The sequence below is a fragment of the Quercus lobata genome, chromosome 10 (assembly GCF_001633185.2).
Source record: "Quercus lobata isolate SW786 chromosome 10, ValleyOak3.0 Primary Assembly, whole genome shotgun sequence".
Taxonomy (NCBI): Eukaryota; Viridiplantae; Streptophyta; class Magnoliopsida; order Fagales; family Fagaceae; genus Quercus; species Quercus lobata.
The window spans coordinates 16,107,322-16,132,608 of NC_044913.1; the positions used below are offsets into that span (position 1 = coordinate 16,107,322).

At 36.2% G+C, this 25,287-nt stretch overlaps 1 pseudogene; it reads right to left on the reverse strand.

The window, feature by feature from the left end:
• Positions 1–6,215: 6,215 nt before the first annotated feature.
• LOC115963119 lies at positions 6,216–21,209 on the reverse strand (annotated as a pseudogene).
• Between the last annotated feature and the right edge of the window lie 4,078 nt (positions 21,210–25,287).

Consider the following 25,287-nt stretch of genomic DNA (forward strand, 5'->3'; position numbering starts at 1 on the left):
AAAAATCTGGAGTCAAGAAGTGAAATTCTGGAGATTACAGGGAGTCCCTTCTTCCATGGAAAGTTAATGCCAACCTTACTGCTCCAAAGTGGAGATGTGTACATCCCTGTTTCTGCCATGGAATTATAAACTCTCTAGGAAATGCAAGAGTACTGAAATTTTCTGTTTCACTAGCTGGAATATTATATTGATCAAACTCAAAAGCTTGGACATATTCTTTAACAGTGGAAGATTGAGAGGGACCTAACAATTTTTTTATGGATTTTTTGAAAGAGACTTGAGGTTTATCAAACACAGTATAAGGATTTACAATAGGAAAGTCAGTAATAGGGATCTTACTATCCTCAGGTACATGAGAAATTTCATACAAATAGTCTAACCTATTAGCAGTAGACTTACGAAGAGAAAGGTCAAAAGTAGGTTTAGTGGTATCAATTACTTCCGAAGATGAACTTGCCATGATTGTTTCCTAGAAAAAGAACTATTTACCAAAGACCTATCAGGACTGAAACACCTACTCCAGGCTTAAACGTCCCCAAAAAGACTATGGCAAATAAGATTCTCTAAGACTTTTTAAAACAAACTCCTCAGTGTTCTACTTTGATTATCAAATCCAGTGTTCTAATGTGATTAAGACAGAGGATCCACGTAATGTGGCAACTGTAAATCACAGAGCATACTAAACAGGACAATAATCAAAGTATACTAATCAAAGGAAGGGGAAACCAATGACATGGCTCTGATAAGTTTAGGAGATGGTAGTTTAGAAATAATACACTTTTGGGTTTTGATTATTAAATTGTATGTACATTACTGTTAGTATGGATATAATTAATAAATACACAAAAATAATTAATTGTCTAATTTTATGTTTGGCCCCCCCAAATATAAATTCCTGACTTCGCCACTGATCCCTGTCATGCAATGACTTTCTTCATTGTTGGTTTCAGCCTTTTCTCTCATAGCTAACCCTTAGGACGTACCACTTTAGGACTCCTTGTGTTTATATTTTATGCAATAGGATCTTCAACTCCTACTGCAACATTTGAGTCTTATATCATTCCTCCAAGGGTCTAAGACATACCTACTACTGACTTCTGTCACCTTCTCTTGGCTAAGAACAGTTAATGCATGCATGCATAATAAACCTTTAAACTCAAACATCAAGCATGAGCATCCCACAAAACATTCAGATCTATTGAATTTTACTTTGAACATACACTCAATTTTCAGCTGTCCAACCATAGCTTTTTTTTTTTTTTTTTTTTTCCCTAGATTCAAATTGAACCTCCTTCAACTTTGCATGCGTGTAAACACACTGGAATTGTCACATTTGCATCTTTGAATAATAAGGTTGATGAATCATTTTAGTCATATTAGCAGTGTTAGCTACTTTCCACCTTCTAAGACAATATGATAAATTTGGAATTAATAGTAATTATTCACCCTAAAATATAGATTATTTGCAATATCTACTATAAACAACAAATTTTTATAATTGACTTTGTAATTTGAGATTAATTTCTAATTTCTAATTTATCATCCAAAATTAGTACAAAATTGAATAAATTAATGGTCTGATAAGGGTGAAATTACAAATTAATGGGAACTATTTGTTAGTTGTGACCTACCTAGTTAATCCTACCACCTAAACAATCCACTAATTTGTTAAATTCCAACACTAGTTTTGGGACAGTGGGATTAACATCATGATTGACATCAAAATAGGGTGTTTTTTTTTTTTTTTTTTTTTTTTTTTGAGAATAAACGGCAGAACATCAAAATAGGGTGTTGACTAAAAAATTTATAATTTAGGGTGGACATTGCAAATAATGCCATAGTTTAGGATCCATGTATTTTACACAGAAAGAAGAACTTGTGTTTACACAACACATATAATCATTCAATTAAGTTACATGTTTTGAATTGGTGTCAGTTTCTTATTTTCTCTTAGCAGAGTAGCAGTGACTCCATACATTTGTGCAAAGTTATGGTAAGCAGAACATCTTCCTCTTGCATGGGAAGAGAACTAACAAAAGAAAAGGATAAGAGCTAAGTCAAGGGACATGAGTTTCTCCATTGACTCAAAAGGGGTTAATAAGCCCCTTTTTTTTTATTGGTTGCCATTAACACAAGTTGGTATTGTGTATAACTGTTTCATGCAACATCTCTCCCACATGGGGGGAGTTTCACAATTGTAGAGTCCACCCTCGTGTAAGAGGGATATTGCATGCAACTATTACACAAAATAATAAATCATTTATCACACGGGAGCCCTATCATCATAGCTCTGTGTCACTTGGTCATACTAGCAAGTTGCAACTACATATTTTGTGGCTAGCTAGGCTCTTGGTTTGATAACCTAGTCAGAGATTTGTATTAACCAATGATGGTCGTCATGTATCAATTGGTCATCATGTACCAAGGGGTCGTCAGGTACCTAGCGGTTGTCAGGCACCTTCCTTGACACTACGCAACACGTTCCGCCCTGACGGTCGTCACGTATCAATAAGTCGTCAAGTACCAAGGGGTCGTCAGGTACCCAACGGTCATCAAAAACCTTCCCTAACACTGCGCGACACGTTTCACCCTGACGATCGTCACGTATTAATGGGTCGTCAAGTACCAAGGGGTTGTCAGGTACCCAACGATCATTAAGTACCTTCCCTGACATCGTGCGACACGTTCCGCCCTGACAGTCGTCACGCATCAATGGGTTGTCAAGTACCAAGGGGTCGTCAGGTACCCAACGGTCGTCAGAGACCTTCCCTGACACCGCGCAACACGTTTCCCCCTGACGGTCGTCACGTATTAATGGGTTGTCAAGTACCAAAAGGTCAGGTACCCAACGATCATTAGGTGCCTTCCTTGACACCGTGCGACACGTTCCACCCTGATGGTCGTCACGTATCAATGGGTCGTCAAGTACCAAGGGGTCGTCAGGTACCTTCCCTAACACCACACGGTACACTTCGCCTTGACGGTCGTTAGGTATCAATGGGTCGTCAAGTACTAAGGGGTTGTCAGGGACCAGTAGTCATCAAGTACCTTCCTTGACACCGCTCGACATGCTCTGCCTTGACGATTGATAGAGATAAACCCCATAGCAAACGGATCCAATTTGCTAAGCTAATAATAAAGTGATGGTGACACCTAGAGATGATCCAGATAGCCTGATAGTCAAAAACCTGGTAGACGAAGTCTCGTCTTGAACGAAAAGTAGAGAGACAGATGGACCCTTTAAAGTGGACAGACTCTTTAATGGGGACGAGCTCTTTATGGTGGACGGACCCTTTAATGGGGATGGACTCTTTAAGGTGGACGGACCCTATGGAGATGGGTGGTAAAGCCATGTGGCACCCACATGACTTGAGTAGCCTCCAAGGAACCTAATATGGGAATGCCTTGCATTCTACATTCCACCATAATCTGAGGGAGCCCTACAAGGAAAGAATCCCACGATATATGGACGCTAGAAAAGATCTTCTCCATAAGGAAACACCTTCTCCATCAAGAAACTGAGGTCAACTCTACACTACTATAAAAACCCCAAAACCCTCAAAAATCAAGGTACGTGAATTCTCTCTAGCTTTTGCACTGTTGAGATCTTGGAGATTCTTCCATCACTGACTTAACTTTCGGAGGGTCTTTGGCTGGTACCCCATCAGTGCCCTTTGATTGGTTCTTCTCTTTCTTCTTTAGGTGCACCCATTGGCACGTGTGTGGACGATCAACTCATTGACGATTTTTGTGCATCATTAGTTTACAATAAAGTTTTTTTTTTCTTCTTTTTTTGTTTTTAATTGTTTTTTAATAAAAAGAAGATTCATTATTGAAAAATAGAGTCTATAAAGACACCAACATAAAGGTGGAGCCACTCAGACTTTATGTAGACACTGTACAAAAAAGAAATAAAAATAGTAATAGACCAACAAAAACACTAAACTAGCACTAACAGGCCTAAGACCAGTTCAATTACAATTTACAATAACTAACATTCCTAGGCCAACAAGGATTAGCACTAACATTCTAGTTGTGCTAATCTTCAGCAAATGATTAGCACAACCATTAGCTTCTCTCCAGAAGTGTCTAAGAGTGCACTTCGCATTCCTAGTCCAACAAGGACTTGCAATTCATAACCAAGTTAGTAAATTCAGAGGAAACTTTTTATCCTCAAATACTATCCAATTTATAACCAATTCTGAGTCTAATAGGAGGTAATAAAGTTAGATTACCTAGAAAACTCACTAAATAAATAAATTAAAAATAAAACTTTAAAAGTAAACACAACATATTAAGTAGAGAAGAACAAGTAAATATTTAATTAGACTTACACCACAATCTAATACACATCAATAGCAGATTCAACATCGAAAATCTTCATAGATTAAGTGTAAGCTTAACCATGTGTATATAAGCTCTTGGGCATCCTTTTTTTGCAAACCAATTTTCAAGAGTGATCCTACCGTTCCACATGGAGTAAACGTAAGTTTAACCATATATTTATAAGCCCCTAAACAAGGGTGAGTTTTACTCATGGATTCCTAACATTTGGTATTAGAGCCAACCACCACGTCGAGTAATCGAACGCACCTCATTGAGTATGAGACCAAATGAGTTGCGGCATTGTAGTCAGGTCTCGAAGGGAGCGATCTAGAGGCTAAATTAAAATGGCTTACTAGATTAAAATGGTTTTCAAGGATAAATGATACAAACTCGTGGATAGAACCCACTCTTGAAAACTGGCTTGCATGGGGAGGGTGCCTAAGAGCTTATATACACATGATTAAGCTTAAACGTGTATTTATAAGTCCCTTTTCAAGGGTGGGTTATATTCATGAGTTCCTAACATTTAGTTTCGAGTAATCGGACGTAACTCATTGAGTATGGGATCAAATGAGCTGAGGTTTTTATGGTCGGGTTTTGGAGGGGGTGACTTAGAGGCTAAACTAAAATGGCTTACTAGATTAAAATGGTTTTCAAGGGTGAATAATACAAACTTATGGGTAGAACTCACCCTTAAAAACCAGCTTGCAAGGGAAGGGTGTCTAAGAGCTTATATACACATGGTTAAGCTTACATTTAATCCATATGGGACATTAGGATCATAAAATAGCAGTTGCTAAAATTATTGATTGACTTGAGTTGTGCACCCAGAGAAATTTTATTTTAATTTATTTTAAAAAAAGGTTAGGTCACAAGTTAGATGGGTCATAAAAAAAGAGTTAAGTCACCTAAGGAAATAGTGTTTGTATGTGTGGTGAGACGAGTAGTGTCTACTTTCTCTTTCCTTCATCATCTGCCTCATTCTCCCCACTATGTTATATAGCATTAAAGGCAATTATTTCTATAATTTGTGCAATACTTTAATAGATATTCCCTTTGTCTCTATCATCAGTGAGTCCTTGCATGTTCTTCTTTGTCTTGCACTACTAGTCTCTATCTCATACCAGAGTGTATTTTTTCTATATATCTTTTCCTCAAATAAAAAAAAAAAATACAACTATCGTGAGTTGGACTTGACTCCCTTTTACTCTGAACTCAGGTTGATAGAACCAATTGATGGCCTTTCCAAATATCTACTTAAACACTCCTTAGCCAACATCTTTATCATATATGCCATGTACCAACATCTTCCTCTAACTTCTTGCACAGGGAAGAGAACTAAAAAACTTAGAGCTAAGTCAAGGCACGTGAGTTACTCCATTGATTCAAAAGGAGCAATAGTTTTCACCAGACAACTACTTTCTTATTTTCTAAAGTGGTGGATTGAGTACCAAGTAACTCCCATTTTTTTATTGGCCATCATTTATCACGGGATGATATTATATGTAATCGCTACATGCAACATCTCTCTCATGTTGGGGTGGGACAAGTAAGAGGGAGGTTGCATGCAATTGTTACACAAAATAATAAATCGTTTATCACTTGGAAGCCTTCCCATCAGTCATTGCTCCGTGTCACTTGGTCAAACTAGAAATTTGCTACTACATATTTTGTGGCTGCTGGCTAGCTACACTCTAGGTTTGGAGGTGGTATCTCATGTATTAGCTACATTGACATCTCTCACTTCGTGTGGATCCTATAGGTGGAGGGGGCCCTCATAATGTAAGAGAGATGTTACATATAGCTAATATATAAGATACTTTTTCCTAGGTCTGGTAACCTAGATAGAGACGTGTATTAACCAAATCACATGTTACCACATGGTTGTGATGATTGAAAGTACAATATACAATAACATTCTAAGTAAATTTATTATTTATAATTTATATTACTAGTTTGATGGGTTTAATCATGTCTATTTAGGAATGATGGATCAATCACAATTGCTTGAATTGGTCTTGTTTGGCCTGAGTTTGTGTTAGAATTTGATGAAGAGGCCATTGCTTGAGCACCAGGAGGTATTGGCATCTCATTTGAGTGGCCAGAAATGCGGAGGTTACCAGCATCATCTTGGTCCCAGTATACTTCTACCATAAGACCAGTAGGATTTTCTACAGACTCACTTTCTGGAATCCTCACTAGCTGAGCTCCTATAAGTATCTGCATAATAATAATTATAATTAAAAAATAAAATGAATCAAATCTATATGCAAGCACTAAACGGTAGCTTTCTAAAACAATATAATAACATAAAATAAATTATGTACCTGAAATGAGGTTCCTGATGTTAAAGTCAAAGTTGTTAACCTCCCCTCAGCAGTGGCGCTCTCTAGCTCTGCCTTCTTTGCAATGTTTAAGAAAACTTCATTAAGAGTTGTAAGGCCAATTTGGATGTCAGTTATTCCAAATTCTCTCTTTCTTTCTTCGAGATCCTTGAAAATTTTCTGTTTGAACATCAATGAAAAAAAAAAAAAAAAAAAAAAAAAACATAAATGCTGAAATTGTGACAATATCTTTCCTCAAAACTAATAGTCTAACATCAAGGTATAGAATTATAGAATCAATTTTGTTGTAATCAAGGTCCTTTTTTTTGGCATTATAAATATAACATCTAATCTTTCTAGAAGCATGTCATGAATCGCATTTTGGCTTATATACTCTTTCTTGTAAAACATTCATTCTCTTTCCTTTTCAAGATAACCCAAAGAATGCTTTATGTGAATTGTGGAAGTGTGCAACTGCGTCTGAGCTAATTCAATAGGGAAAGGATCATAAATCCCTATCCTATATGGTAGTAGGGACAACATCACTCAAGCCAAAAACTTAAGCCTATTGAAATGGACCCAAGTATGTTATATTAATTCTTCAACTTTTTCATTTTTTCTTCCTATAGGACTTCTACTCACACACATATATATATCCAACAATCTTCTCCTCAAGAGTGAGTGCATTGCCCCTTTGTGGGCTCCAAGACCTCTTTATGGGTCATGAACAAATCCTACTATGGGAACCCCATATGTCCACGTCAACTTGTGTTGGCTCCAAGTACATGCAACCTATCCTTGCTCCAACTATAAAAGGGACTTGTCCCCGCCCTATCTGCAAAAGGTACAACCTTACCACCTTGTGCACACCAACATTGGCTACAATATAACATGTTGGGAAGATAAAACCTCGGGAAGACTCTTAAGGACTTAATATTAGGACACCACTTAAATCAAAAGCTTAAGCCTTTGGGCCCAAGTATGTTATATTAATACCTCAATTTATATTTATATTTTTTTCTTCGCATGAGACTTTAACTCATACATGTGTACCCAACACATGTATTAATTAACATATACAGTAATTTGTGTTTCATCCAAGTTCAAATTGAAAACCAAGAACAAAAGACAGTTTCCATGTGAAGATAACAAAGTAGAAAGCATAGCACGCTTACCGTTAAAAGGCTCTCTCTATCATGAGGAATGACAAAAGTTAGGAAGGCCTCATTCTCCACTTTTGGCTCTATCTTTAAATTCTGTCCAAATTTTCCCAATATAAGAAAAACCAACCATTTGTGAGCCCAAACAAATTTTGGATCATTGTACTTATTCAACTTACATATTTAAAAAACTGCTTTACAGCCTCATGAGTTTCAGTGATTGTATCTTCAACAGGAAGAGCTTGTCCAACATCACTTCTAGAGAAGCTCACATTGGCAATAAAACCTGTCCCAAACCTTGACTTTAACCTGATTGATGTTCCAATGCAACGAAGCCTACCCTTTGCCATGATTCCTATTCGATCACTTAGGACATCAGCTTCTTCCATTGAGTGTGTTGTTAGTACAATTGCACGCCCTCTCTTTGCATCCTTTATTATATCCCAAACATGCCTTCTTGATATCGGATCCATGCCAGTTGTCTGCAAATCACAAATTACATCACATAAACATATCAAGTAAACCAATGTATAAAAGGAAGATTTCTTATCTGTTTACCGGTTCATCTAAAATGACTAATTTCGGATCACCAATAAGGGCTATTGCAAAGCTAAGGCGACGTTTCATTCCACCACTGTAACTGCCAGCTCTTCCATTGGCTGATTCAGTGAGTCTCACCTCATCCAATAATTTATAAGCAATCTGCATTTGAGTCAAAGCTTTTGTCTTTAAGAAGTGGAGAGTTTAAAAAGTCATTTTGTATCAAATGAGCTCATCAAGAATAGAAATAAGCATCTATTTAGAACAACATATTCAAAGAAAATTGCAAGTAGATGCTTAGTTTGGGATTAAAAAACATGTTCAGAGTCCTTAATCAATGGTAAGAAGGAATCTACCGATTCAATATAATTTGGTGGTTGGCCTTTGATACTTGCAAAGAGGTAGAGGTGCTCTTGACCAGACAACGCATCCCAAAGAATATCAAACTATATGGTGATACAAGATCCAAGCAAGTGTTAGTCTCTAATTTCCTAATAAATGTATTATCGCTATTTAGTGGAAAGATTTTTGATTATATAGACTTAAACTATGCATGCTATTGACACAAAAACTTGAGAAACAGAGGGGCTATTACCTGTGGACAAACTCCTATAAGTTTTCGAATGTTTGACATGCCAACAGAATTTCGAACAGAGTGTCCATAAATGGTTGCTATTAACAAGGTATTGAACAATGCAATTACATTCCAAGGAAATTGTAAATCATGAACCCAAAAAAGGGAAAAAAAAAATGGAAGAGAACCTACCATCTCCTCCAGTCACTGGGGAAATGCCTATTAAACAATTGATTGTTGTAGTTTTTCCAGCTCCATTTGGTCCAAGAAGACAAAATAGCTGATCTTTTCTAAAATTCACCCATAAGCCCTGGAGTAAATTTGCATAAAGGCAGTGGTTATCATAACAAATGAATAATCATGGTTTGTGTCATATGCTCAAATTTTCCTACAACATTCATATTGAGATCCCTAAGCTCCAATTATACACCTGCTCAAGTAATTATAGCAGAATCTGCCCTTAACTTGATTCTTCCAAATGACCATTTTTGACAACTATCAACCAATTTGATAAATTGTATTTATTCATGTTGGACAAGCTATGTCCACTAAGGTAGTAATGCAATATAAAATTTTAAATAATGGAGAAACAGGAAAGTCAAAAAATGTGCACTAAACTCATGATATACATTGTTTATGTCAATTTCCCCAACATCTCTAAATATAGAAACTATGAAATGTTAAGTCCTCATAACCATGTGTAAACTAAAATATAATGGAGGGATGAAAACAACAACTTTCTTCTCCTCCAAAGCATGCAACAAAAGTTAGATGTCAAGATATTCTTATATAAACATGGAAAGTTATACTTTCCTACAATTCTTACATTAATAGCATGGTAAGGTGGAGTCTGTTTGCATCGACAACAACCAATTTTTATCGTCTTAGGATATGTTTTTACAAGGCCATGTATCTGAACTGCAGCATTTGGATCATCTATCCCCTCCCTGGCTTGTTGTTTTACAAGGTTTTCCTCTTCAAGGACATCTTCATCATCTGGAGTAATAAGCTCAGGCAATGGCTCTAAACCAATGCACCTGCAAATGTTGCCCTCTGCAAAAAGAAACTACAAAATAAGTGCCTATCTTTGATATCAACTAACAAGGAGAAGCAGTGGCCACATATATATCAAGAATTTACCTTTCACCTTGTTTTCACCTTTGCCTGTCCAATACGAAGGATTTAAAAAGTAGAACAATGGTTTCCTCAAACCAGATGCATTTGGGATTATGTTATCAAAGTAGATAGCCAAAACAAACCACAGGATAAATGTAGATGCAAGCCACTTATATATACCATCCTGAAAGAACATGAGAAAAGACATTTGAACTTTTATGAACAACTTTACTTAGAGAAAGAGAACAAAAATGTAAATAGTGGAAAAAGGATACAACATAAAAGGAAAGCTATGTTGATGTAGATTGATATTAAGATATTGAGATTTGAAGTGTGTACTTACAATTGTCATTACACAATCACTACTGTCTGGTGGACAGTCAGCCCGCCTATCCCAGCTAATGCCAACACCTTCAGGCTGTGAACTCGCATCTTTAAACATGTTAAGGGCCTGGGCAAGCAGATTTGGTGGAAAAAATGACCACATAATTCTATACTTTATAGCAATGGATTGATCATAGGGGAATCCAAATGCTACTGTTATCTGAGACCAAAAAGAAAATTATTACAATCAAATGGAAAACCCATTTTCTTAGGATTTATTATTAGAATCTTGCCTGAGTTATGAAGCCAATGACAAATATAGAGAATCCCATTGTTGTTGTTGAAGATGACTTGCGAATGAAAGTCGACAACATGAATGCAAAACTAAGCTATCATCATAAGTTAGAAAAAAAACAAAAAATTAGGCATAATATATTAAAAAAATACATTTTCAATTACAAATTGAACGCATACCAATTACCAAATAAAGGAATAATAATCAGGAAAAATATAATTACTTTCAAGATTGCTTAACTTCTTATTGATTCAATTAGTTAAGTTTCTTTTACAGAGGAGTGAACTTTTTCAATTTTTCTTTTTCAGTAGAAGTCTTAGAATAAGATTTAAGTGCATATGAAAGCTTATATATATTGAACATGTGCATTTTAACTACTGTAGCTTACATATAGATTTTCTCCTTTATTGTAGCTCTATTTGGAACAACGTATGTCTCTGTTGCTTATTTCTTTGAAATGAATTTCTAAGTCAAATCCCCTTAATGAAAAATTGAACACAATTTTTCTGAAATTTCATCATAGTATAGCTAGTGTTGCAAGAAAGAAATTTACCATATTGATTTGGAAAAGAAAGAATAAAAGGAAGACAACTGCAAAGCTGTTCTTCAAGAAAATATCAAATCGAAACAGCATTCCAAAGAGAACCGTTAAAAGTGATGAAAGAATTGTAAGAATTCCCTCCCATGTGAGCCATGACAACCAATAAGCAGAATCATAGAGACCCATCATAGTCATTGCCTGTTGGAAATAATTGAGTACAGAGAAACCAAAAAATAAGACAAGAAAGTGGAATGAAACACATAACAGTACTAATCCTACAAGGGCCAGCATGCATGCCCTAGTTCCATCTTTATAAGTTCAGACATTAGATAGTTGGGGTGTCATTCTTGTGTTGTATCCGTGTCGTAGCTGTGTCCTACTTGCCGTATTATGTTATAATTTTTCAAAAATTTCTCGTGTCACTGTATTGTACCCTTATCCATGTCCGTGTATGTGCATCCTAGGTAATAAGTTACCTTCTTTGAGAGGCCTGGCTACCTCGAATTAGTCACAATATTTGTGTTTTGTCCTCTGTTGTTATGGGGGGTTCAATTTTCTTTTTCGTTGAATCTAAGACTTTCGAATTCTCAGTCGAGGAGGGAGGTACGTATTTCATGTTACGCATTTTTGAGCGAAGTCGGGATTCTCTCCGATCAGTTTTCATGGGCAGAGAAAGCGCTAAGCGTTTGCTAGCTATTGTGGAGGATCTAATGTCTACTAAAACATCCGGTAACTTTGCTCGTACCTTTAGGGATAATGAGAAAGTTTTTATTTTGCAATTGGGCGCCAATTCACACGGCAGTTTTTTAATGATCTCGGAACTCATCCATGGCCGTCGGAAAGGACTTCTCGTGGTCCCAGAAGGGAAAGCTAGTAGTGGGTGGCGAGGTTTTGGATTTCATCTAAGGAAAGCAATCGCACCTGGGACACTTGCAACCAAACAGTCTTTTACCTCTGTCCTGAAACCGAGAGTGGAGAATCACAAAACTTTTCTGCTGGCAGCGGCGGAGGGTGATCGGAGAGAGGGTAATGGTAGCAGAAAAGGAAAGCAATTAATGCCGGAGTTTCAAATTTCAACCGAATCAATCTTGAGCAATAAGAGCCACGATATACGCGATTTGAATGCTGGGAAGAAACAAGCTATATCTAAGGCTGAATTGTCGGTTGAGATTACAGAGAGTAACAGCTGTATCAATGACTCACCTTTAACGTTGGATGTTGGCCTGAGATTGGAGCGTGGGCCAGATGGTGAGTGGCAGGTAGTGTGGTCCAAAGTCAAGGAAGTGGGCTGCATAGAAAAACCCAAAGACAAAAACTTTAAGCCCGTTAGCCATTTTAAACCCACAGCTCCCTTCAATGCAAAGCCCAAACTTAATCCCAAGCCCATCAAAGTCTGGAGGCCCAAGTCAAAACAAACTCTTCAAAGCAGCGAGACTCACCCACGTAACTTGTTTTCTGCTTCAAAGAGCTCAGTCAGCGATACACGCAGAGGCGCTGAGGACTCGACCTCGGAACTTCCACAAGCTGACTCCCAAAGCTTGTTGAGGCTATCCCAGTCGATTAAAGCCTCCGACGGTGCCGGTATTGACTTTATCGGCGCCGATGAGCCCGATAATGAGATTCTCGGCTCCGATGGGTCCGATACAGCTTCTTTCAGCTCCGATGAGTCCGATGAGTCAGCAAACACCTCCGACGGTGAAGAGAAATTGCACCGAGACATCCGTTTGATACTTCAGGAGAATTCCGGCAATGTTAGCAAGAAATGGGGGAATTCAGATCAGTGGGTGCTTGAACTTCGAGATGGAAGAAGAGTGGCGGTTCCGATTCAAATTTCTCTGCCTCCAGGTGAAGTCACAGAGGTATTGGAAGAGCAAACCCAATTGGCCTTGGTCCCCTTGAAGTGTTCAAATGTTGTGGAGGTGTCCTCAGCCCAAGTTGATGACAATGAAGTACTTGTGGAGGATTGGGTCTCAGACACTTCAGAGTCTTCTGAGCTACCTAATGTAGAGGGTTTGTCGCCTCTAAGTGTGGAACCACTGGCCTTTTCTCTACCTTTGGCAATGGAAGGGCAGGAAGTGTTGGGTGTGGAGAATCCAGTGAGGGGAGAAGCTTACTCTGAGTGGGTCCAAAGCAGATTTAAAGGGTTTGATAACTTCCTAGGCACGTCCCTAAAAGGTTTGGAAAATCAAGCAACCACCTTTTTATTGGCTGTTGAGGCTGAATTACACCGTAGGGCTGCTTTGGAAAAAAAAGCACGTGAGTTGAAGAGTTCTGGAGTGAAGGGTATTAGAGAGCTGAAGGGTCTATTCAGCTCGATTAATTATGGTTCTACTTCAACTAGGCGCAGTGGTATTAATAGGGAGCGGGCTCTCTCTGTTCCTAAATGAATCTGAAGATGATTTCCTGGAATGTCAGAGGATTGAATGAGGCTGGGAAGAGACTTCAGATTCGTAATTTATTGCGTGCATGGAGACCTGATATTGTCTGTTTGCAGGAGACTAAGCTTGAATGGATTACTAGAGGAGTAGTCAGAAGTATATGGAGTTGTCCATATGTAGACTGGTTGTACTTGGGTTCAGAAGGTGCTTCTGGAGGTATTGTATTGATGTGGGATCGGAGGATAGTGGAAAAGGTGGAAGAAGCAGTAGGGCGCTTTTCTGTTTCATGCAGATTTAAAAACATAGGCGATCAATTTGAGTGGGCTTTTACAGGTGTATATGGGCCAAATTCGAACAAGAGGCGTAGGAAGATGTGGGAGGAATTGACAGGGCTGATTAGTTGGTGGGATGTGCCATGGTGCCTAGGAGGTGACTTTAATATAATTCGTTTTCCATCGGAGAGATTAGGGGCTACAACTAGTACTCGGGCTATGTATGAATTTTCGGATTTTATCTCTTTTCATGGGCTGATGGATATACCTATGGAAGGAGGCCTTTATACTTGGTCCAACAATTTCTCTGCCTCTAGAATTGACCGGTTTCTTTTCTCTCCACTTTTGGCGGATCATTTCACTCTATTGGCACAGAGAAGGTTGTCTAAGATACTTTCAGACCACTACCCAATTCAGTTGGAAGGGGGGAGTCATCGGAGAGGTAGAACACCTTTTCGTTTTGAAAATATGTGGTTGAAGGCGAAAAATTTTGTGGATAAAGTGAAATCTTGGTGGGCATCCTATTTGTTTCAAGGCAACCCGAGTTTTATACTAGCTAAGAAGTTGGCAGCCTTGAAGTTGGACCTAAAAAAATGGAATGAAACGGAGTTTGGCAATGTCACTTTAAAGAAACAGTTGTTATGGAACAAATTGAATGACTTGGATGTTAAAGAGGAGACTCAACCTTTAATAGCTGAGGAGAAGTTAGAACAAGTTAATCTCCGTACCAAGATTGAAAAGCTTATTCTTTTGGAAGAAATTAGTTGGAGGCAGAAGTCTAGAATGCTACACTTGAGGGAGGGGGACGCAAGTACAAAATTTTTTCATAGAATGGCTAATTCCAATCGAAGAAATAATGGTATTGAGAGCCTTATGGTTGATGGAACCTTGTCTTCTGATCAAGGTATGATTGCTGATTGTATTACTCAATTCTTTATGAACTTATACTCGGAGCAGCAAGTTGTTCGACCTTTTCCAGAAGTCTTGGTATTTCCTAGGATATCCGGTGATAATGCTGATTGGTTAGATAGACCCTTTGAGGAGGCAGAAATTTTGGATGTCATACAGAATTTTAATGGTGACAAAGCTCCTGGACCTGATGGGTTTCCAATGGCCTTCTTCCAAGCATGTTGGGGTATTCTCAAAACTGATCTTATGGCTGTATTTCACCATTTTTTTGCTAAAGGTCAGTTTGAGAAAAGTTTAAATGCAACATTCATCACTCTCATCCCTAAAAAAAATCCAGCAATTGAAGTCAAGGATTTTCGCCCCATTAGTCTTGTTGGGGGGGTTTATAAAATCATTGCCAAGGTCTTAGCCACCAGACTTCGCACGGTCATGGAAGATATAATTTCTCCTTCTCAAAATGCATTTGTGAGGAACAGGCAGATTCTTGACCCTGTGCTTATTGCTAATGAATGCCTCGATAGTAGAGTTAAAACTGGTTTGCCAGGGATACTTTGCAAATTAGATGTTGAGAAGGCTTTTGATCATGTCAACTGGGGTTTTCTTATGCAGTTACTAGAACGGAGTGGGTTCTCTGCTAAATGGAGGCAGTGGATTTTCTTTTGTATATCTACCGTTCGATTCTCTATATTGATAAATGGCACTCCTTGTGGGTTTTTTGAGAGCTCCAGGGGGTTAAGACAAGGAGACCCATTGTCCCCTTTGTTGTTTGTCTTGGTGATGGAAGCCCTTGGGAGAATGTTGGATAAGGCTGTCCATGATAGTCACATGTCAGGTTTTGCTGTGGGTCGTTTAGAGGGAAGATCTTTGGAGGTGTCCCATTTGCTCTTTGCAGACGACACTTTAATTTTTTGTGATGCTGATTTGGACCAAGTTTTGTTTCTCCGTATGATTCTCATTTGGTTTGAGGCGGTTTCTGGTCTGAAGATAAACTTGGGCAAGTCAGAGCTGGTTCCTATTGGTATGGTGCATAATCTTGACTTATTGTTGAATGTCCTTGGTTGTAAACAAGGTACCCTTCCAATGAAATATTTAGGCCTTCCTTTGGGAGCTAAATGTAAGGATAAATCAATTTGGAACCCAATTCTGGAGAAGATAGAACGGAGATTAGCAGGATGGAAACGTTTGTACTTATCCAAGGGAGGTAGAGTCACTTTAATTAAAAGCACTCTATCTAACTTACCCACTTATTTTCTATCTTTATTTCCTATTCCTGCTTCTGTGGCTAACAGAATTGAGAAACTTCAGAGGGATTTTTTATGGGGTGGCATTGGTGATGAACCAAAATTCCATTTGGTCAAATGGGCTACTGTTTGCACACCCATTGCTTCGGGTGGTTTGGGGATAAGAAAGGTAAGACCTTTTAATGAAGCTCTACTTGGGAAGTGGCTATGGAGATTTGGGATGGAGAGGGCTGCTCTTTGGAGGCAGGTGATAGCTGTGAAATATGGCTGTGAATGGGGAAGTTGGTGTACTAGGCCTTCTAACGGTCCATATGGTGTTGGCTTGTGGAAAAATATTAGTCGGGGATGGTCTACTTTCTCTCGACACATTCTATATGAGATTGGGGATGGGTCTAGGGTGAAATTTTGGCAAGACCATTGGTGTGGTGAAACTTCTCTTGCAGTCAGCTATCCTGAATTGTTTAGATTTTGCCGAGATCAAGAGGTTAGTGTGGCTGAGGTTATGAAGTTTGATAACGGAATCCTGTTTTGGGATGTAAGTTTCTTTCGGGGTGTGCATGCTCGGGAACTAGAGGCACTGGCCAGTTTCATGGATACCATATATGGTGTCTCGGTTAGAGGGCTTGGTGAGGATAAAATGTGCTGGAAGTCTGTTAGAGAGAAGGGATTCACAGTTAGGGATTATTACAATCTCTTAGTGGGCCCTACTGACTATTGTTTTCCTTGGAAAAGCATTTGGAAGCAGAAGGTTCCTTCTCGAGTAGCTTTCTTTGTTTGGACTGTTGCTTTAGGGAAATGCTTAACGATTGACAATTTACGAAGAAGGAAGGTTTGGATATTAGATTGGTGCTATATGTGCAAGTGTAATGGGGAATCAGTTGATCATCTTTTTCTTCATTGCCCGGTTGCAATGGATATGTGGGCTATGGTGTTCGGGTTGTTTGGAGTGAGTTGGGTTATGCCACAATATGTAGTGGGGCTTCTAGCTTGTTGGCAAGGCAGTTTTGGCCGTCATCGAAATGGGTATATATGGCTTATGGTTCCTCATTGCTTATTGTGGTGCCTTTGGAGGGAGAGAAATAGTCGGTGCTTTGAAGATAAGGAGAGATCCATATCAGATTTGAAGCTATTTTTCTTTAGAACATTAATGGATTGGTTGGCTGCTTTGCGGAACCAATCCTTTCCATCCTTTCTTGATTTCTTAGATTCTTGTAATTTTTGTTCTTGATTGTTTGAACCCTTGTACACTCCCTGTGTACTAGGGTGTTCCATTTTTTGAGATCAATAAACTTTTACTTATCAAAAAAAAGTTCAGACATTAGATAGTGAGTACCTGCCGAAGTTTGAGCTCTTTCTCTGTGACCAATGAACCCATTTGAAACACAAAACCAAACATGGCAGCTGCAAGGAAAAATGGAGTATCATTGCATCCAAAGAAGAGGAGAATTCCATTCTTGGGTGTGCAAATTCTTTAAGCCCAACTATCCAGCTAAAGTTTGGATCTGAAATTCAAGAAGTAGAGAGAAAGATAATCATATAAAATAAAGGACCTATTAACTATTGAGCAGAAACATATGAAGGCAATGTTTATGACCTCCAATGAGAGACCTAGCAATTTCACGCTCTGCAGCCAACTGAAGTGGAATTTGAAACTTAAATGTGCGATCTTCTCGATTAGTAATTGAAGTTAAATTAGTTTGAACGCCATAGCTTATCACAGTCTTGTTCCTCACTACAAAATGCAAAGCTCCTGGACACCGCCTGGGATTGCTTAAAAGCCATGCATCTACGTCATCTTGTGTTCTAAATGCTTTAACCTGCACAAACAAGTTACAGAACCAGTGGTTTTATGATACATGATGTTCTAAATATGCGCATGCAGTATGTTTCTTTATAGTCTTGCCCAAATATTTTGGTTGGAAATAGAAAAGCAAAAGATTTTTTACACTGAAATTGAACAATCAACCTTGGTTCTTTTTTAATGAAAACATCTTGGGAAGATATTTTTTGAGAGACATCTTAGTTTAAATTGATATTATGGTATAATGACCCAGTAATAAGTTATAGTAGAAAAAGACATTGCACTGTTTAGAGGCCTTGTTTGGTCCAAGCCCCTAAGAGCTTATTAGCTTACTTTTTGGCCTAAATTTTGAACGCTTTTATTATCTAAATTGCTGATTTTTTTTTCTAACTAACTAAGAAAACACATAAATTTCCCATGTCCCACTCTAAAAATATTAGCCATAGATCTGTTTTGAGCGTAAAGTTACATATGTGTGCTAATGATCCACATGCATTCCTTCAGAGGCTGGCCATTAGTTTGCAAAGGATGTATCTATTATTGATGTTTCTCATTGCAGAAGTTTTGTCAGAATAAATTAACATTCAGGAAGAAAGTATCTTATGAAATACTTTATAAGAAATCTCACCATGCTCAAGCATTATACGAAAAAGGAGTTCTCAATAAAAAGAGAAATTTTATTAATACTTAGAACATTACACACACATTGCTACACACCACACACTCATCACAATTTCATTCTTTGCTTTCCTATTTCCTTATACTTGCATTTGCTTTTTAGCTTATGCACTTGTTGGACACTCTTTCATGCAAAGAACACATACAAAACGTTTTAAGACAAATCACTGTCCAATTGTAGAAGTCAGTGATGAATCCTACAAAAATTGGTCTTTGTTTACAAGAGATGGTTGCTTTACAAGAGATGGCAAAGCCCCTACTAGTAATTGGGACCCATGCCATGAGAATCATTGTCATGCCAAAAGGATATTCAATTTTTTCATAAAAGGGCAAGAGGGCTTAGATTCTCTTGAAGCATTTTCTAGGATCTTCTTTAGAAATGACGGTATTAGATATGTAGAAAACTTGAAATCTATAGCTCATTAGATTCGATTTACTTCTCTCAATGAAGGAGGAGAGAGAGGGGGTTACGACTTTGGATGAAGGAGGGAAAGAGAAAATGGAGAATTTTTTCACTCTCATAGGGGGTGTGGCCTCATAGAAATGAATAATTTCTCAAGAAAATAGATGACTACTTCAACAGGGATTAGACCTTTTAATTTGAGTTAAATCTGCCACCTAATGGTTTGAAGGAATTTTATGCAAACTGGGTTATGGTTACACTTTGTCTTCTTTCTTTCTTTTTCTTTTTTTTTTCTTTTTTTTTTTTTTTGGATAATTTACCTATTAAAGCAAGTGGGAGAGGGGGATCTGAACCATGGCTCTATTCATAAAAGAGATTAGACAATACCACTAAGCTACAAAACTCATAACATCTAGGGAACGAAGTTAGTTCCCAACATAACATGCAATATTATGAATGATTAATATTTGAAATATTTATTATTGAGGAGGCTGGCTTATTGTATTTATCTTCTTTCTTAGTTTTTTCCCCTTTCATTTTCTCATCAACTAAACAAAGTGCAAAATTTCAAAAAGACCAAATTCTCACCAATGACAACCTCATTTTTTATATGAACAATAATATTTCTGCACCATAATAATTTTAAATAAATATACTAATTGTATTGTTTATCAAAAAAAAATATACTAATTGTATTTGCAATTGGTACTGCCAAACCAAGTGTTAGTAAACAAATACTGCCTTTGTCCCAAATTATAGGTCCTCTATTCCATTTTGGGATATCTGAAAATGTAGTCCTCTTTGAAAAGCTACTAAATAAATTTCCTAACTTACCCTTTATTTTATTTAAAAAGTTAACACCATTCCTTTACTAAAGTTTAAATTAATGAAGATGGTTTTGGAAACTCATACATTTTTAACTAAACAATAAGATCTTAAACAATGCTCCCTTACAAAATTTGATTTTCTAAACATGACGAACAATATAAGACGAAGGTAGCATCCATTACCATATTTTCCACCAAAAGAAAAAGGAAATGCTAAATGCACTACAAGTTTTACTACATAGCCTAAAAACTAAGGACAGAGTTTGATCCCAAGCATATTTGTCGCCTTAAGCTTCAACCCCTAATAGGAAGATGAAATGTGTCATTGTCATATGCAATGCACATGAGTCACATAATCAAACTTAATCCAACCAACCAATCAACCAAGTGAGTTATGTGCATTGCACACAACATAATACATGTCATCTTCCCATTAAAGGTTGTAGCTAAGGCTCCATACATGTTTGCAACCAAACTATTTCCAAAAACAAACGTGGCAATGAATGTAATCGGTAGGCTTCAACTATCTCATAAATGTTTGAATTTTATTTTAAGATAAAGTTTAGTTACAAAATTAGTTGTAACCTAACTTACTCAATATCTTTTTATTGAATGTGAATTTTGACAAATCCACCATTAGATTACATTTTCTTCTTATATCCTTTACGCTTGCAAAATTTTTTGAAAATTAAAGATCAATAGATATGTCATTAATAAATTGTTTAAATTGCAATTTTTTATAGTTTATTATTATGCATAAAATATAAGCTTATATAAATCATATAGTAAATAATATCTGATTAACATAAAATTTGACATGTGTATTAAAGAACATGCAATTCAACGACTAGATTTTCAAAATATGTAGCAATGTTTATTTTATTAAGTAAAGTTATATCCTTAGCCTAAAACCAATTTTGCAGTTAAACTTTGTCTTTTATTTTATTATTATAATTATTTTTTATTTTTGTATTTTATAACATCAATTGTAAGCTCAATCTATTAATATTGTAATAACCCTACCATCACTCAAAAAAAAAAAAAATGCAGTATAACATATTGACATGTAAAGTAACACCCACATAATCCAAAGGCAAGTAGGATTGGTACACAACAAAACTAAATTATTGATATTGTATGTATACCTTGTTTAAGGGAATCTGACGGCCAGGATTATTGTTCATAATGGCAGTGACAATGGTGTTAATGGTGGCGCTTCCATTTCCACTCCACACAAAGTCGAAACAGGGTTTCCTGATGTGAGCCTTGCGTTCACATGGTGGGATTGGGAACGACACAGCCGCCTTTGGATCAGTGACTTCGGCACAGTTACGCTTGCTGCCTTTTTGAATGCAGAACAGGAGGAACACGAATATGAAGGGCGCAAAGAGTTGGACCAACGTGGACTTTTTGTTTCGCTTTGCGAGGAGAAAGTTTTTCTTGAACAGTGCTTGTATTGTTGGAAAAGTAGAGGTAAGCCCCTCTGCAAATCCATGAATGACTTGTAGCTTTTTTTTTTAGTTTTGGACTTTGCATAGGAACATTATATATGTGGGTGAGTAATTATTGAAAAAAAAAAAAAAAAAAAAACCAAAGAGTAATTATTTATGGCTTTTGGCGGTGCTTTCAAGTTTCAAGAATCCGAATAGGTTTGCTAGGACATTTGTTAACCAAAAATGACAGGTATATAGACTCTTTACGTGGTAAGCGGTGGCTAAGTAAAAAAGTGGTGTGAATGACCGATCCAAATAAGAATCAGTAAGAATTAGTCACGACAATTATTTGTAAAAATACTATAAAATACTAGTTTGTAGTTGATGAATTACTCTCTTTATCTCAAATTGTTTGACCTCTGTTTCATATTAAGATAATCCTCCAATGCATACACACAAATCTTACATAATTCTCACCTAAATAACGAGTTGCCGTTGGCTTGCTAGCTACATCACCCTAACCACGTCCCTCTCATTGGATATTGTCTCGATGATCAATAGACGATCCTAGTCTACGAATCTTTAGTCTAGTCTAGATCAATTCACATGTTGATCTAGACTAGACAGACCTTTGGTTACGGCTGGATAAATCAACACTGTAGTAAAAACGTGTAGACTCACTTTTTTTTTTTTCTCTTTCTTTTTCTTTTTCGGGTCCAAATTACTCAGCTAGAGAGTCTTTGGATATTGTATCGATGATCAACAGACGATCCTAGTCTACGAATCTTTAGTCTAGTCTAGATCAATTCACATGTTGATCTAGACTAGACAAACCTTTGGTTACGGCTGAATGAATCAACACTCTTTGTAGTAAAAACGTGTAGACTCACTTTTCTACAAACTTTTAGAGCTTTTTTTTTTTTTCTCTTTCTTTTTCTTTTTGGGGTCCAGATTACTCAGCTAGAGAGTCTTTGTTTTTTTTTTTATATATATATATATATATTAAAAAAAAAAAAATCAAGTACTTGGCTGGAGTTTGTGAGGATGATTCTTATCCATTTCCCTCTTGAGAGTTGAGAACATCAATCAATGTTTGGTTGTTTATTATTTGATTCAAGAGTCAATATAGCAATTGCAAGTTGGCCCCACAAAGAGGAAAACACTTTCCAACAATCCAAATCATGCAAAAGACTTAATGAAATACAAACGCAACGCGGTTAGCGTAAGGTTTGGGTCGGAAAATCAAAATCTAGTAAAAAGATTCCCAAAAAGTTTGAATATCCTCTTATTAGTAAAACAAAATCCTAAATAATTTTCCACCAAGAAATTTCGCTATAAATAAATTCTTTATCCTTTTTTTTTTCCCTTTGAACTTTTAATATTGGACAACTAAATTTATTTTTGGTGAAATATCAATTTATGTAAATTGATATTTCATCTTACATGAATTCTTTATCTTTATCTATATTGGAAAAGTAAATTTAGAATTATAACAAAAATATCAATTACATAATTCAAAAATAAGATGGCATCAATGTAATTGTTAATTGTTCCAAATATACATGTCGCATTCGCATCCATATGAATTATTTTTGTGGAAAAATCAAACCTAATTTTTTATTTATTTATTAAACATGATAGAGACTTTAGAAAACATTCTCTACTTAAAAGTTAAATAAGTCTTATTCCAAATCCGATTTCTATCTCCCCCTAATAATTGTAGATAACATTTCCATTTTCAGGATCAGCAACGCCGAGCTAGTAAACATGAATGAATTTCCACTTTCATTATTAGGCCAAACTATTATTTCATTTCTGAAAATTCAATTTCATATCTGAACTTTTGAAAATGGCTTAATACTTTAATGTCACCCGTGTCTTTACTTATCATCAAAATTAACTGTCATAATCATACAAATAGAGTAATAACTCCTTCAAACTTTTTGATCTAACTACAAAATTGAATCACTTCATTTTACAGAAATTATTTAACTTCTTAAAAGAGTGTGGTATCTATTTTTTGCTGAGAAAAAAATGGATAGGAGGAGGCGACCAAAGTAGTTTTCTTATCTAAGCATTATCATAGTAACATCGTACCTATTAGGTTAGAGCTTGCAAGCAAGGGAACTAGTAAACTATAACTGTTATCGTAGCCCCACAAGGCACTAGTGGCCATTGAGCCGAGATGTGGGGTTTTTCCCAAGCACTTCCTATTGCAGAATTCGAATTTGCAACCTCCACCCCTCAAACCACTTGAAAATAAGCCCAATAACCACCAGACCACCACTTTTGATAATTAAAAGAGAAAGGTATTAGTAATATTGAATTATTATTATTATTATTATTAAGAAACAAACACATACACACAAGGGAGAGGGAAAGGGGTTCTAATACAAAGACACACCACAACTCCACTCAAAATCCATGGTAATTTTTAAGGGAGGGTGAAACAAGTTATACTACACACAATACACTTTCTTAAACAATGTGTGACAATTACTTTTTTTTTTTTTTTGAAAAACAAACACACACACAAGGGAGAATCATTATTATTTAATTTAGAATAATTGACATGTTCAAGACGAAATTAAACTGATAATTTATAATAACTAATATCCATTCTTTTTTTGAGAAACAACTGATATCCATTCTAATCGATAAAAGGGATTCAAATTCATATTCTCCTTATTTAGAGAATCAAACAATATTATTGAACAAAAAAAACTCTTGATTCATGCCACATATTGTGGATTCGGAAATAACATGCATTAGTGTGTAAAAATGAAACTAATATATTCATTAGTGTTAAAAAACATATCCCATATAGAAGTCGTCCGAAATTGTAGAAAATTAGCAACCTAGTGATTGGCTGGTGTAGTCTCTCACTTTATGTCGCTATCAAGACGTAAATTATTATATGATCCAACGGCCCACAAAGGCCTAAAGACTTCTAATAGTGTTCGTTGACTTGACTTGCGGTAAACCCCAGAGTGTTGACTAGAGACTTCGTAGAAGCTTCATTTCATTTTGTTAATTCACCCAATTAACATGAAAGAAAATTTTCATTCTTTATTCTTTGATGAGAGAGTCAGGGCCGTTTGGTACGTATGCTTGGCCAACAGTTTTCAATTTTTTTGAAAATATATGTGAGTAAAAAAGTATATAAAAATATGTGTAATATTATTTAAAAGTTGAAAACAAGTGATTAAACTTGCGTACCAAATGGAGTCTCATTAATTTAAAATATTGGGCATGCTGGATGGTCTTAGACCCTTCAAAAAAATAGTAAACAAAGAAAGCTTAAATGAAATACTATGATTTTTTATTTATTTATTTATAAGAAAGCTTTTATGAGAAGTTTTATTTGTACGAAGAAAAGTACATGTAAATTGAAAATAAAACAGATGGTTTCAATTTACGTATTCTTCTCTTCTCTTTGAATTTAACTAGAGAATTATAATTTACGTATTCTTCTCTTCTCTTCGAATTTAACTAGAGAATTATAAGTATTTTTAATTTATATATTTTTCCTCTACATACAAGTAAATTGAAAAGCTTATTTGAAACTTTTCTGAAAAGCTTTTCTAAGAAGTATTTTCAATTTACATATTCTTCTCTTCGTACGAGTAAAAAAAAAAAAAAAAATACTACGATTGATTAAAACAATGAGATAATGAGTACAAGGCACTTTTTTTTTTGGTGGTTAATAGAAATGGACCATTTCCTAATTAAATTTCATTTTTTGTGAATATAAAAAAGTGTATTGATATCACTTTATTAAAATTTATGTCAAAATTGAGAAAATTCTAACACTACATAATTTAAAAATCAATCATTTGCTTTGAAAGACAATATTGAGCCTACCAAAGAGAGAATATCCTAATCCTAGGTAACTTCCTACCACAAGGGAGCAATAAAGGGTTTTTGTATTTTGGTTATTTTAATTGAAAGAAAGAAACGAATAAACTTAATCTTATATGGTATAACTATAAAGTTTAATTGATCTCATTTGAGGCAGCATACTTGAGTTCCTTGGACAGCATTATCTTCTTCTAATCTCCTACCACTTGCTAGATAGTAAAAATGGATCAAGATCCTATCAGTTTCTTTCAAAATGAAGAAAGCTTATTGAAATTTAACTTTCA